Source organism: Lactuca virosa, chromosome 1, assembly GCF_052849685.1.
Source record: "Lactuca virosa cultivar CGN04683 chromosome 1, Lactuca_virosa_CGN04683_v6, whole genome shotgun sequence".
Lineage (NCBI taxonomy): Eukaryota > Viridiplantae > Streptophyta > Magnoliopsida > Asterales > Asteraceae > Lactuca > Lactuca virosa.
This window is the reverse complement of record NC_136426.1, coordinates 54345042-54357030: the sequence shown is the minus strand read 5'-3', so window position 1 is coordinate 54357030 and position 11989 is coordinate 54345042.

Genomic DNA, 11989 nt, shown 5'->3' with positions numbered 1-11989 from the left:
GATATCGTGTTTATCTCACACTTTAATTTTGACGCTTATTTTTATCCTTTATTTATTTTAAATTTATAAATAAGTAATAAGCATATAAATGCACATAATTCACATAATACTCAAATATTTCATCTTTATTACATCAAAAGAGTTACAATAGTTGACCTAGACTATTACATCGTCTAAAAATGCTTAGCCCCGAAACCCGGGCGTTACAATTCTCTCCCCCTTAGGATGATTCCGTCCCGGAATCATGCATCAGCAAACAGATGTGGATTGCGACTCATCATGTCACTCTCTGTTTCCCAAGTGAGATTCGGCCCATTCGAATGTTTCCATCGGACTAGCACTAAGTCGACCATATTGCGTCGTAACTTCTTAGTCTTACGGTTAACGATTGCCTCGGGCTCTTCAATCAACCTCTTGTTCTCATCCATCCTTAACTCTGAGATCGAAATTATGTCGGGAACTTCTCCCGTGAATTTCCTCAGATAACACATATGGAAGGTGTTATGAATACCATTGAGTTCTTTGGGCAATTCCAGCTTGTAAGCTTGGTTCCCAATCTTCTAAAGAACTTTGAACGGTCCAATAAACCTTGGACTTAGCTTTCCTCGTTTTCCGAATCTTATAAGTCCCTTCCACGGTGAGACCTTAAGCAAAACCGAATCCCCAACTTCGAAGGTCATCGGTCGTCTTTTCTTGTCAGCATAGCTCTTCTGACGATCCTGAGCTGCTAACATTCTTTCCCTAATCACCTTCAGTTTCTCAGCAGTCTCATGGACTATCTCGGGACACTTCTGTCCGTACAAGGCTTGATAGGGTGCCATCTTGATGCTCGAGTGGAAACTATTATTGTAGGAAAATTCTACCAAAGGTAAGTGCTCATCCCAGTTACCTTGGAACTCGAGGGTACATGCTCTCAACATATCTTCCAGTGTTTGAATCGTTCTTTCACTCTAACCATCGGTCTGCGGATGGTAAGTCGTACTCAAACACAACTTCGTATCCAATTCCTCTTGTAGACTTCTCCAAAACCTTGACGTGAAACGACTATCACGATCCGATACAATCGTTAGAGGAACACCGTGAAGTCTCACAATTTCCTTCACGTAAGCATTTGCAAGCTTATCCATAGGCCACCTTTCGTTGGCTGCTATGAAGTGTGCACTCTTTGTGAAACGATCCACGACTACCCAAATCATGTCGTGTACTTTCTTCGTCATGGGAAGTTTAGTCACAAAATCCATGGTAATGTCTTCCCATTTACCCATGGGTACAGGTAAAGGTTCTAAACTCCCATACGGTTTTTGATGTTGTCCCTTAACTCTTGCACAAGTCACACACTCGGCCACATACTTCGCAACATCGAGCTTCATCGTCGGCCACTAGTAGTAGGGTTTTAGGTCCCTATACATTTTTTTGCTACCGGGATGAATCGAGTACATGGTCTTGTGAGCTTCTTCCATCAGAAGATTTCTTATTCCTCCCATTTTAGATACCCAAATTCGATCTTGGAATACCTTTAGTCCATGACTGTTTGTACCGAACACAGACGTTTTTCCCAAACGTTCCTCCTTTTGGTCATTCTTCTCTGTAGCTTCTTCTTGAGCTTTCTTGATGCTTTCCACAATTGTCGAGACAACTTCAATTCTCAACGCTCTTGGCCTCTTCCTTTCAAGGTTGACCTTCCGACTGAGAGCATCAGCGACAACATTTGCTTTACCGGGGTGGTAAAGTATCTCACAGTCGTAGTCTTTAAGCAATTCCAGCCAGCGTCGTTGCCTCATATTCAACTCCTTCTGATTAAAGAGATACTGGAGACTCTTATGATCAGTGAAGAGTTTGCACTTCGTTCCATAGAGGTAATGCCTCCATATCTTTAGAGCAAAAACTACCGCTGCCAACTCCAAATCGTGAGTGGGGTAGTTCTTTTCGTGCTCCTTCAATTGTCGAGATGCATATGCTATCACCTTTTCTCTTTGGGTCAGAACACAACCCAACCCGACTCCAGATGCGTCACTATAGACCGCGAAGTCTTCAGCTCCATCGGGTAGAGAAAGAATCGGTGCTTCACATAACTTCTTCTTTAGCTTCTCGAATGCTTCTTCGTGCTTTTCACTCCATGTATAAGTAGCTCCTTTGTAGGTCAAAGCAGTCAATGGAGCAGCTATCGAAGAAAAGCCTTGGATAAATCGTTGGTAATATCCAGCTAATCCAAGAAAGCTTCGAATCTCCGTGGGACTTTTTGGTCGTTCCTACTTCATCACAGCTTCGATCTTTGCTGGGTCAACCATTATCCCCTCTTGGTTAACCACATGACCCAAGAATTGGACTTCTCGGATCCAAAAATCACACTTGGAGAACTTTGCATATAGCTTCTCCTTCTTCAAGACTTCCAACACTTCCTGTAGATGTTGGCCATGCTCCTCCTGGCTTTTCGAGTAGATGAGAATGTCATCTATGAACACTATCACGGATTTATCGAGGAATGGTTTACAAACCTTGTTCATCAAATCCATGAATGCTGCTGGAGCATTGGTTAGTCCAAACGACATAACCAAGAACTCGTAGTGTCCGTATCTTGTTCTGAATGCAGTCTTCTCGATATCCTGCTCTCTTACTTTCAGCTGATGATATCCTGACCTAAGATCGATCTTTGAGAAATAGCTCGAACCTTGCAGCTGGTCAAATAGGTCATCAATCCTCGGCAATGGGTACTTGTTCTTCACTGTTGCCTTGTTCAGCTCTCGGTAGTCTATACACATTCTCATGCTTCCGTCTTTCTTCTTCACGAATAGCACCGGAGCTCCCCAGGGTGATGAACTAGGTCTGATAAAGCCGTTGTCCAACAACTCCTGAAGTTGCGTCATAAGCTCCTTCATCTCCGTCGGTGCTAATCGGTAAGGTGTCTTTGTTATCGGTGTTGTACCTGGTAACAAGTCTATTCGAAACTCTACTTGTCTATCAGGTGGTAATCCGGGAAGATCTTCGGGAAAGACTTCCGAATAATCACACACAACCGGTATATTCTGCACCTCTTTCTTTTCCTTCTTAGCATCGATTACGAATGCCAAGTATGATGCACATCCCTTGGACAAACATTTTCTGGCTTTCATCAGGGAGATGATTCCAGAATTCACTCTGCGTTTGTCCCCATACACCATAAATGATTCCTTTCCAGGGGGATTTACCCTAACTATCTTCTTTCGACATAATATCTCGGCATCGTTGGCGCTAAGCCAATCCATACCCAAAACGATGTCGAAACCGTTTAACTCTATGGGTAACAACTCCTCGTGGAATTCGTTTCCCTTTAGGTCGATGACGATGTTCTTAATACGATTACTAACAGGTACGAACTTGCCACTGGCAACTTCCACAATTAGGGCATTATCAAGTTTTTCTACAGGCAATGCTAATTTTCCTCCAAATCTATGCGATACAAAGGAATAGTTTGCTCCCGAATCAAATAGTATATTGGCAGGCAATCCATTTACAAGAAAGGTACCTGAAGCGACATCTGCTGCCTCCTTTGCAGCCTCGAGTGTCATCTGGAAGGCTCTTGCCTTCGGCTTCGGTGGAATGTTGGGTCTTCCTGCCTCCTTCTTCTTTGGGCAGTCCCTCGAAATGTGCCCCTCCTCGTTGCACTCATAACAGACCTTCTTAGTGAACGTGCATTCGTTGGCATAGTGCCCAGGCTTCCCACATTTGAAACAAGTGACTCCTCCGTCACATTTCCCCTGGTGCTTCTTCTTGCACTTGTCGCACCATTTTGCTTCGGATCCTCCTCCTCTCGAACCAGACTTCGAGAATTTACTCTTCTTACCGGACCTCAAGGATCCGTCAAATTTCCTTTTCTCACCAACCTCAGCCCTCTCTAGACCCCTTTCCTTCTGCTGGGTTTCCACATTCTTAGCTGCTCGAACAGCTGATTTCAGAGTGGTTTCCATCTTGACTGTCGGGCCAAAGTCGGCTGGCAGTCCATTTGCGAACCTCTCAATTTTGGAGAGTTCGGTTGGCACTAGGTATGGAAATAACTTCATCTTCTCAGTGAATCCGGTAGCGTAGTCGTCAACGCTCATTCTCCCCTTCTTTAGGTTTTGGAACTCATTGTTCATATCAATAAGATCTATTTCTGAACAGTATTGTGCCTTCAGTTGTTCCAAGAACTCATCCCATGACATCTTTAGGGCTTCTCCTCGCGGCATTGTATCTGCCAGTAACTTCCACCAGCTCAAGACTCCAGTTTTCAGTTGTCTTACTGCGAAGACGGTCTTCTGTTTCTTGCTACAGCTGCAGCTCTCGAACACCATCTCCATTTCGGAGATCCAATCCATAATCTCAACAGGCTTTGGGCTTCCTGAGAGACTTGGTGGCTTGGCACCCAAGAAATTCTTATACATCCGTCCATCCTTGTCGTTTCCCCTCTCCGGGTCATTCCTTCGTTCTCCTTGAGTCCTAACTTGATTCACATGGCGGCTATAGTTCCCTTCCTCCGATTGTTCGGGACTCAGCTCGGGTTGCTCAACGGGCATGGTAGGTTCATCCCTATTCAACATCTGCCTCATTTCTTCCCTTTGTTCTGCTAACATCGCTCGAATCATGGCTTGTACTCCAGCCATGGTGATTGGTTCGGGTGCAACTTCTACTACAACAGGTATTTGCTGAATCACTGGGGGTTGATTCCTATTCCCATTCGCATTCCCAGCTCCACTGCGGGTTCTTGCCATTTTGATCTATACACCGAATAAGGTGAATTTAGATCTTTATGTTAGATAAGGTGTCTAAGTCCATAACTATTTCTGGTATGTACTTGACCCGACCCGGCATGGTCCATTTGGGTTGCATGGCACCATGCAATTGGATAAACTAAAATGAGAGAAATAACACTTATGGTTTATTAATATATTATAAGTTCTAATATATTAATAATATTATTTAATTAGTTTGATCAAGAATTAATTTAGAATTAATTAAGTGATCAAAAGATAACTAATTAAATATATGGGTAGATTATGTAAATCTTCCATATCTTATATAGTGGGCTAGGATGCTCCATGGATGCTCCATGGGAGTTACAAACCCATGGGTCATGGAAATGAAGAGTCATGACCCATTAGGGTTTACATGGTGTAACCCTAGATGTGTCAACACTATATAAGAAACCCATTCTCCACCAAAATCGGCTACACATAAGAAACAAGAGGGCTAGGCCGATTTTAGAAGTGTGTATTCTCTCTAAAGTCATTCCAAAATCATTTGGTGTTGTGTGAAGCATTTGAGGCATCACACTTGGGGTGCTAGGCTCACAAGGTTTCAAGGATCATAAGCAACAACAAGGTAAGTTATTCTATCTTTCATGCAAGTTAAAATTTGTTCCCCATGTATGCTAGATAGGAATATAACCTTGGAATTCAACTTTGCATGATAATTAGACAAACATAGATCCAAGGTTATTAGGGTTGCATGTACACTTAGGAAGTGTTAGAATGCTCAAAACCCATCAGTGGTATCAGAGCCGTCCCCATCTTTCGAGGTGCCAACACTTGGAGTGGTGGCCTACGGAGTGGTGGCTTAGACCCGAAAAGAGGGGTGCCAATCCTGACCAACATAGCCGTGACCAACAATGACTCGGAGTGGTGGCTTGGACCAAAAGGAGGTGCCAACCGTGACCAACGAGGACGTTGGCTCTTCAAAGCATGGGGTATTGTTATGATCTCACATCGGCCGAAAGTACTATAAGTTGGTGGCTTATAAGTCTAGGTGTCCCCTCCTCCTACAAGCTGGCTTTTGGGAGTGAGTTCTACACTTGGGCTTATGGCATGATGCAGGCCTAGTATGGGATGGGTCCGTATCAGTGGTATCAGAGCCAGGTTCGTTTGTTGTTTCTTTTTTGTGCAAACAACTTGAAAAAAAATCGTTTTTCTGTTTTCTGCTCGTATGAAAGTTTGCACATTTGTTGCTGGAAATGGACTAGAAACATTACCCTAAACTGTTTTGATGTTTTAAAGCTTGTTTTAGATGGTGTAATGTTTATGCTAATCCATTTACAATGGCAATTATTAAAATTACATGTTTTTTTAAGTGTAATTTTTTATTCTTGAAAGTGTTCATATTCATGTTCTTGAACTTATGAAGATTAGATGATCATAGGAATTGTTTGTAACCTTCATGGTAGTTTAATTAATGATCATAATGTGTTTTAATGGAGTCCATAACTTGTCCTCAAGTTATGGAAAACCAAAAGTCTCACTTTTATTAAAGCCATTAAAAGAACACAAGAGTTATAAAAATGAAGAGTCTTCATTTTTATTACTCAATTAATTCATAAGTTATAAGAAATGAAAAGTTTTGGAAGTTTACAAAACTTGCCCTCAAGTTTTGGAACATGTAAAGTCTTGATTAAAACTTTAGTTCCAACCCTTAGAATTTTAAAAGTTAAAATTCAACCCTTATACTTTATAATATTATAAGTTACTAATATATATATATATATATATATATATATATATATATATATATATATATATATATATATATATATATGTATAACGTCAAGTCGTCTTACCGCTAGTACGCCTCATTCACGAAGCCGGTCTATAAGGGGGGTATAAGGTTGTTGCCTATAAAATGGCAACTTAGTAGGTGTCCACTCTCACCCACCGCTTCCTTGATCGGTGGAGGGTCGTTAGCCGAACGGGTAAGACAAGGACTTATAAATTCTCATTAAAAGTATGATGAATATTATAAAGTAACTAAATGCTTTTATTAAATTCCCAATCTTAGTTACTTTAGGAAAATGTGAATAAGGTGCTAATCCATGAAATTACACTTTACACTTTGTTTAAGTCGTTGGTGGAGCGTGTGTGGTTAACCGGCACACTAACTTGGACTTAACAAGGTAGGTAAAAGGTGACTTAAGGTTTACCATAGCATCGGTGGAGCGTGTGTGGTTTACCGGCACATCGATTGAGTGATACATCTTGAGGGTACCAAGTGATTTGCATGGTTACTTCACACCTCGTTTTGTGATCCTCGGTATCCCAGTCACCAAACTTGGAGGGCACACTCGAGATTGAAACATGCCTTTGAAAAGTTCATTGAATCTCAAAAGAATCTAGGAATTTCTAAGAACCAATTAAAAACCTAATATTTATATTTTGTTTTTCATGGTGGAAATTGGTGAATCGTCATTCACCTACCTTTCAAATATGTTATAGCTTGGATTACGGCATACCTCTTCTAAGTTATAATATATTGTGATTGGATCCTAGCCTTAATATTACATTTGGGTGTTTTATTAAGGACTCTCTTAATATCTAAACTAATCTTGTTCTCTTCTTTCAGATGTCTTCAAACAGTGCTGCTTCTGGCTCTAATCCTAATGGCTCCTTTACCCTTATGAACTTGTGTGGGAAAGTCACTTTTGATGGATCCAACTTCAATAAATGGATCAGAAACATCAGGATGATTACCCGCTACGAGGACAAAGAATATGTCCTTGACAAGGAGCTTAAGGAGATTGATGAGACCACTGCAACTCCCCAGGAGATCGCTGACTTCCGGGCACATGAAAGGGATGCTACAAAAGTGGCATGCATCATGTTGGCCACCATGACAGCGGAACTCCAAAAGTCCTATGAGGACTTCTACCCTTTTGAAATGCACCAAGATCTGATGGAAAGATACCATCAAAGTGCACGACAAGAGAGGTATGAAATCATATGCTCTATCATAACAACCATGATGAAGGACGGGGAATCCGTCACGAGCCACATGCAGAAAATGCAAAGGTATGTGGATCGGTTGCTAAAGCTTAATGTGAACTTCCCTGAGGAGCTTGCAATAGATATCATTTTGCACTCCTTACCATCGTGCTATAATCAATTCCGCATGACATATCACATGAATAAGGAAGAGGTCACACTCAGCAAACTTCAGGGACTCCTCAAGACCGTAGAAACAGGTCTTAAGGGTAAGTCGGTTGTTAACACTCCTACTCCAAACTCCGCCCCGGTTTTGGCAATCGGGAAAGGTAGAGGGAAGAAGAGGAAGAGCTCTTCGAACAGTACCAAGGCTAGGACCCTTGATGGCTCTTCTTCAAGTGGAACCAAGAAAGGTTTTGTCACTCCTTCTTCTGACCCTAAAGAGGCTGAATGTTTCTATTGCCATGAAAAGTCACATTGGAAGCGGAACTGCCCAAAGTACCAGCAAGATGTGAAGGATGGGAAAGTTAAACCCAACCATGCAGGTATTTACACTATCTTATCTAATAACTCACCCCATTCTAACTCTTGGGTCCTTGATACCGGTTGTGGTATTCATATCTGTTCTGATTTGTAGGGACTAAGAAGAAGTGAGAATGTGGAGCATGGAAGAATAAACTTAATCATGGGGAATAGGAAAGCTTTACCTGTCACCAAGATTGGAGTTTATACTTTATCGCTAAGTAGTGGGTTTAGTTTAGATTTGAATAAATGTTGTTATTCGCCAGAAATGGCAAGAAATATTATTTCCTTTCATGCATTGTATAAACAAGGTTTCACCTTTTCATTTGATAATGAAGTTGGTTCGATTAATGCTTTCTTTAATAATGTTCTTTATTTTAAAGCATTACCTTGTGATGGTGTGTATGAAACTGTATCTGTGGTTGATAACTTAGGAAATAATGTATTGTGTATTGATTCTGTTAATGATAATAACTTGGATAAAGCATCATTATGGCATTGTCGTCTTGGACATATAAGCAAGAAACGCATAGGCCAACTCCAAAAGGATGGAGTATTGGAGTCATTTGACCTAAAGTCAGATGATAGTTGCGAATCATGCTTACTTGGAAAAATAACAAAGTCACCCTTCACAGGTTCTTGTGAGAGGGGTGAAGGTTTGTTGGACCTTATACACACGGATGTGTGTGGGCCCTTCAAACATGCCACAAGGGATGCTAATCGTTATTATTTGACTTTTACTGATGATTACAGTAGATATGGATATGTCTACTTAGTCAAGTATAAGTCAGAGACTTTTGAGAGGTTTAAAGAGTTTAAACAGGAAGTCGAGAATCAATTGGGCAGGAACATTAAGATGCTTCGATCCGATCGAGGTGGTGAGTATCTTAGTTCAGAGTTCCTCGACTATCTTAGGGAATGTGGGATTGTCTCACAATTGACACCTCCTAGGACACCGCGGTTGAATGGTGTAGCTGAGAGGCGTAATCGAACCTTGTTGGATATGGTTCGTTCCATGATGAGTCGAGCTTCGCTACCAATCTCATTTTGGGGGTAGGCCTTAGAGACTGCCGCCCATATCCTTAATCTAGTTCCCACAAAGAAAGTTGCCAAAACTCCTCATGAGATGTGGACTGGTAAAGTACCCAAACTAGACCACATTAAGATTTGGGGTTGCGAGGCTTTCGTGAGACGCGAGACTCATGATAAGCTCGAACCTCAAAGTGAGAGGTGTATTTTCATCGGCTACCCACAGAAATCCTTTGGTTACCTCTTCTACAGACCTAGTGAGAATGTGGTCTTTGTAGCTAGGAGGGCTTTCTTTCGAGAGAGAGAGAGAGAGTTCATAAGCCAAGGAGACAGTGGGAGGCAAGTTGACCTTGAAGAAATTCAAGAGTCAAGTGGTGAAGGAACTTCAAAACCTGGCACTCAACTTGAGGAGGAAACTTCTGTTGAGCCAATTGACAAGTCTGTACCTCTGAGGCGTTCCACAAGGGTTAGGAATGCACCTGAGCATTACTATGGATTCCATATTACTGCGGAAGGTGATACACTTATCAGTGATGAGACACTGATAGGTCTGGATGAACCTAACAGTTACGCGGAAGCCATGGCAGGCCCTGAGTAAGCCAAGTGGAAAGAGGCAATGGACAGCGAGATACAGTCCATGTATGACAATCAAGTTTGGAACTTGGTTGAGAATGTACCAGGTCGTAAGACTGTAGGGTGCAAATGGATCTTCAAGAAGAAGACCGACATGGATGGTAATGTACACACTTATAAGGCACGACTGGTTGCAAAGGGTTTCTCACAAACTCCGGGAGTTGATTATGATGAGACCTTTTCTCCAGTGGCCAAGATTAAGTCTATTAGGGTTCTGTTAGCCATAGCCGCGTTTCATGACTATGAAATATGGCAAATGGATGTCAAAACCACTTTCCTTAATGGAAAGTTGGCTGAGGATGTTTACATGAGTCAGCCAGAGGGTTTTGTCAACACAGAGTACCCTAATAGAGTGTGTAAGCTTGAGAAATCCATTTATGGGTTAAAGCAAGCACCTCGCAGATGGAATCTTTGCTTTGATGAGAAAGTCAAGGAATTTGGCTTTTCTAGGAGTGAAGATGAATCTTGTGTATATGTCAAGGCTAGTGGGAGTATAGTTAGCTTTTTGGTATTGTATGTGGATGACATACTACTCATAGGAAATGACATCCCAACTCTGCAGGAAGTTAAGTCCTGGCTTGGGAAGTGTTTCTCTATGAAGGACCTAGGAGAAGCTGCCTATATTCTAGGGATAAGGATCTTGAAAGACCCGAGTAAAAGACTAATTGGACTTAGTCAGAGTACTTACTTGGATAAGGTGTTGAAGAGATTCGGCATGCAGGACTCGAAGAAAGGAGAGTTACCCATCCAGAGTAATGCCAGATTGAGTAAGACACAAAGCCCTAGTACTAAGGCTGAGATAGCAGAAATGAGTCGAATACCTTATGCTTCGGCTGTAGGATCGATCATGTATGCTATGACGTGTACTCGACCTGATGTAGCCTTTGCTTTGAGCATGGTTAGCAGGTATCAGGGGAACCCTGGCAAGGCACACTGGACTGCGGTAAAGAATATCCTCAAGTACCTACGGAGGACTAAGGACTGGGTCCTTACCCTCGGTGGGAGTGAAGACTTGAGAGTTGTAGGGTATAGTGATGCTAGCTTTCAGACTGATAGGGATAATTTCCGCTCTCAGTCAGGCTGGGTCTTTACCTTAAATGGAGGAGCAATTTCTTGGAAGAGTTCCAAGAAAGAGACAGTGGCTGATTCAACTTGCGAATCAGAGTATATAGCAGCTAGCGAGGCAGCAAAGGAGGCGATATGGCTGAAGAACTTCATTGGAGACCTTGGAGTTGTACCAGCTATTAAAGAGCCAATGGAAATTTTCTGTGATAGTGAAAGTGCAGTTGCCTTAGCCAAGGAACCAAGGGATCACGGGAGATCCAGACACATCGACAGAAAATACCATTTCATCAGACATCGAATAGAAGAAGGACTCCTCGTGGCAAAGAGGGTATCATCGGATGAGAATCCAGCAGATCCCCTCACGAAGGGACTGACTCAGGTAAAGCATCTCCAGCATGCTCGGAGCATAGGGCTGAAGGATGATATTAGATTTAGTAGTTAGATAACCTTGAAATTTGTAAAGTGTAATTGACATTAGATGATGAATAAAAGGTGTTTTATTTATGAGTAAAGTGTTGCTATCTCTTGTCGATCGTTTACTATATTTCTTTTGCATGTTTTGACTTCCAGAATAATTATGTTTGGTATATCATATTATTCGAACCTCCACAGTCGGTCATATGTCGGAAGTAGGTATGAATCAAGACTGTCATGATTGGTTGCAGAGGTCTAAGTTGTTGGACATGGCTACAACACTCATGAGTGCTCATAAGTTCTGAGCATTGGACTCAACCCACGCTCACTGGAATCACTTCATGGAATTTATCTCGACTGATCGTGAGACGGTAATATCATATAAGTCTTCAAACCTAGATATATGATTTGTTACTTATGAGTTGGTTATGCATTGATTGTACGAAAACGCATTGGTAACTCGATGTTATAAAACATGCTCTTGTGTATAATTCAATGAGTAGTAGAACAAACATATGAGTCGAAGTTTATCTGTTCCTTCTTGGATTAGAAGCTGATATCTGGGCCCCTCGATGATTTTGTTTTGACCTATGTACCGGGCCCGGTCAGAACTAAGTTGATGTGTT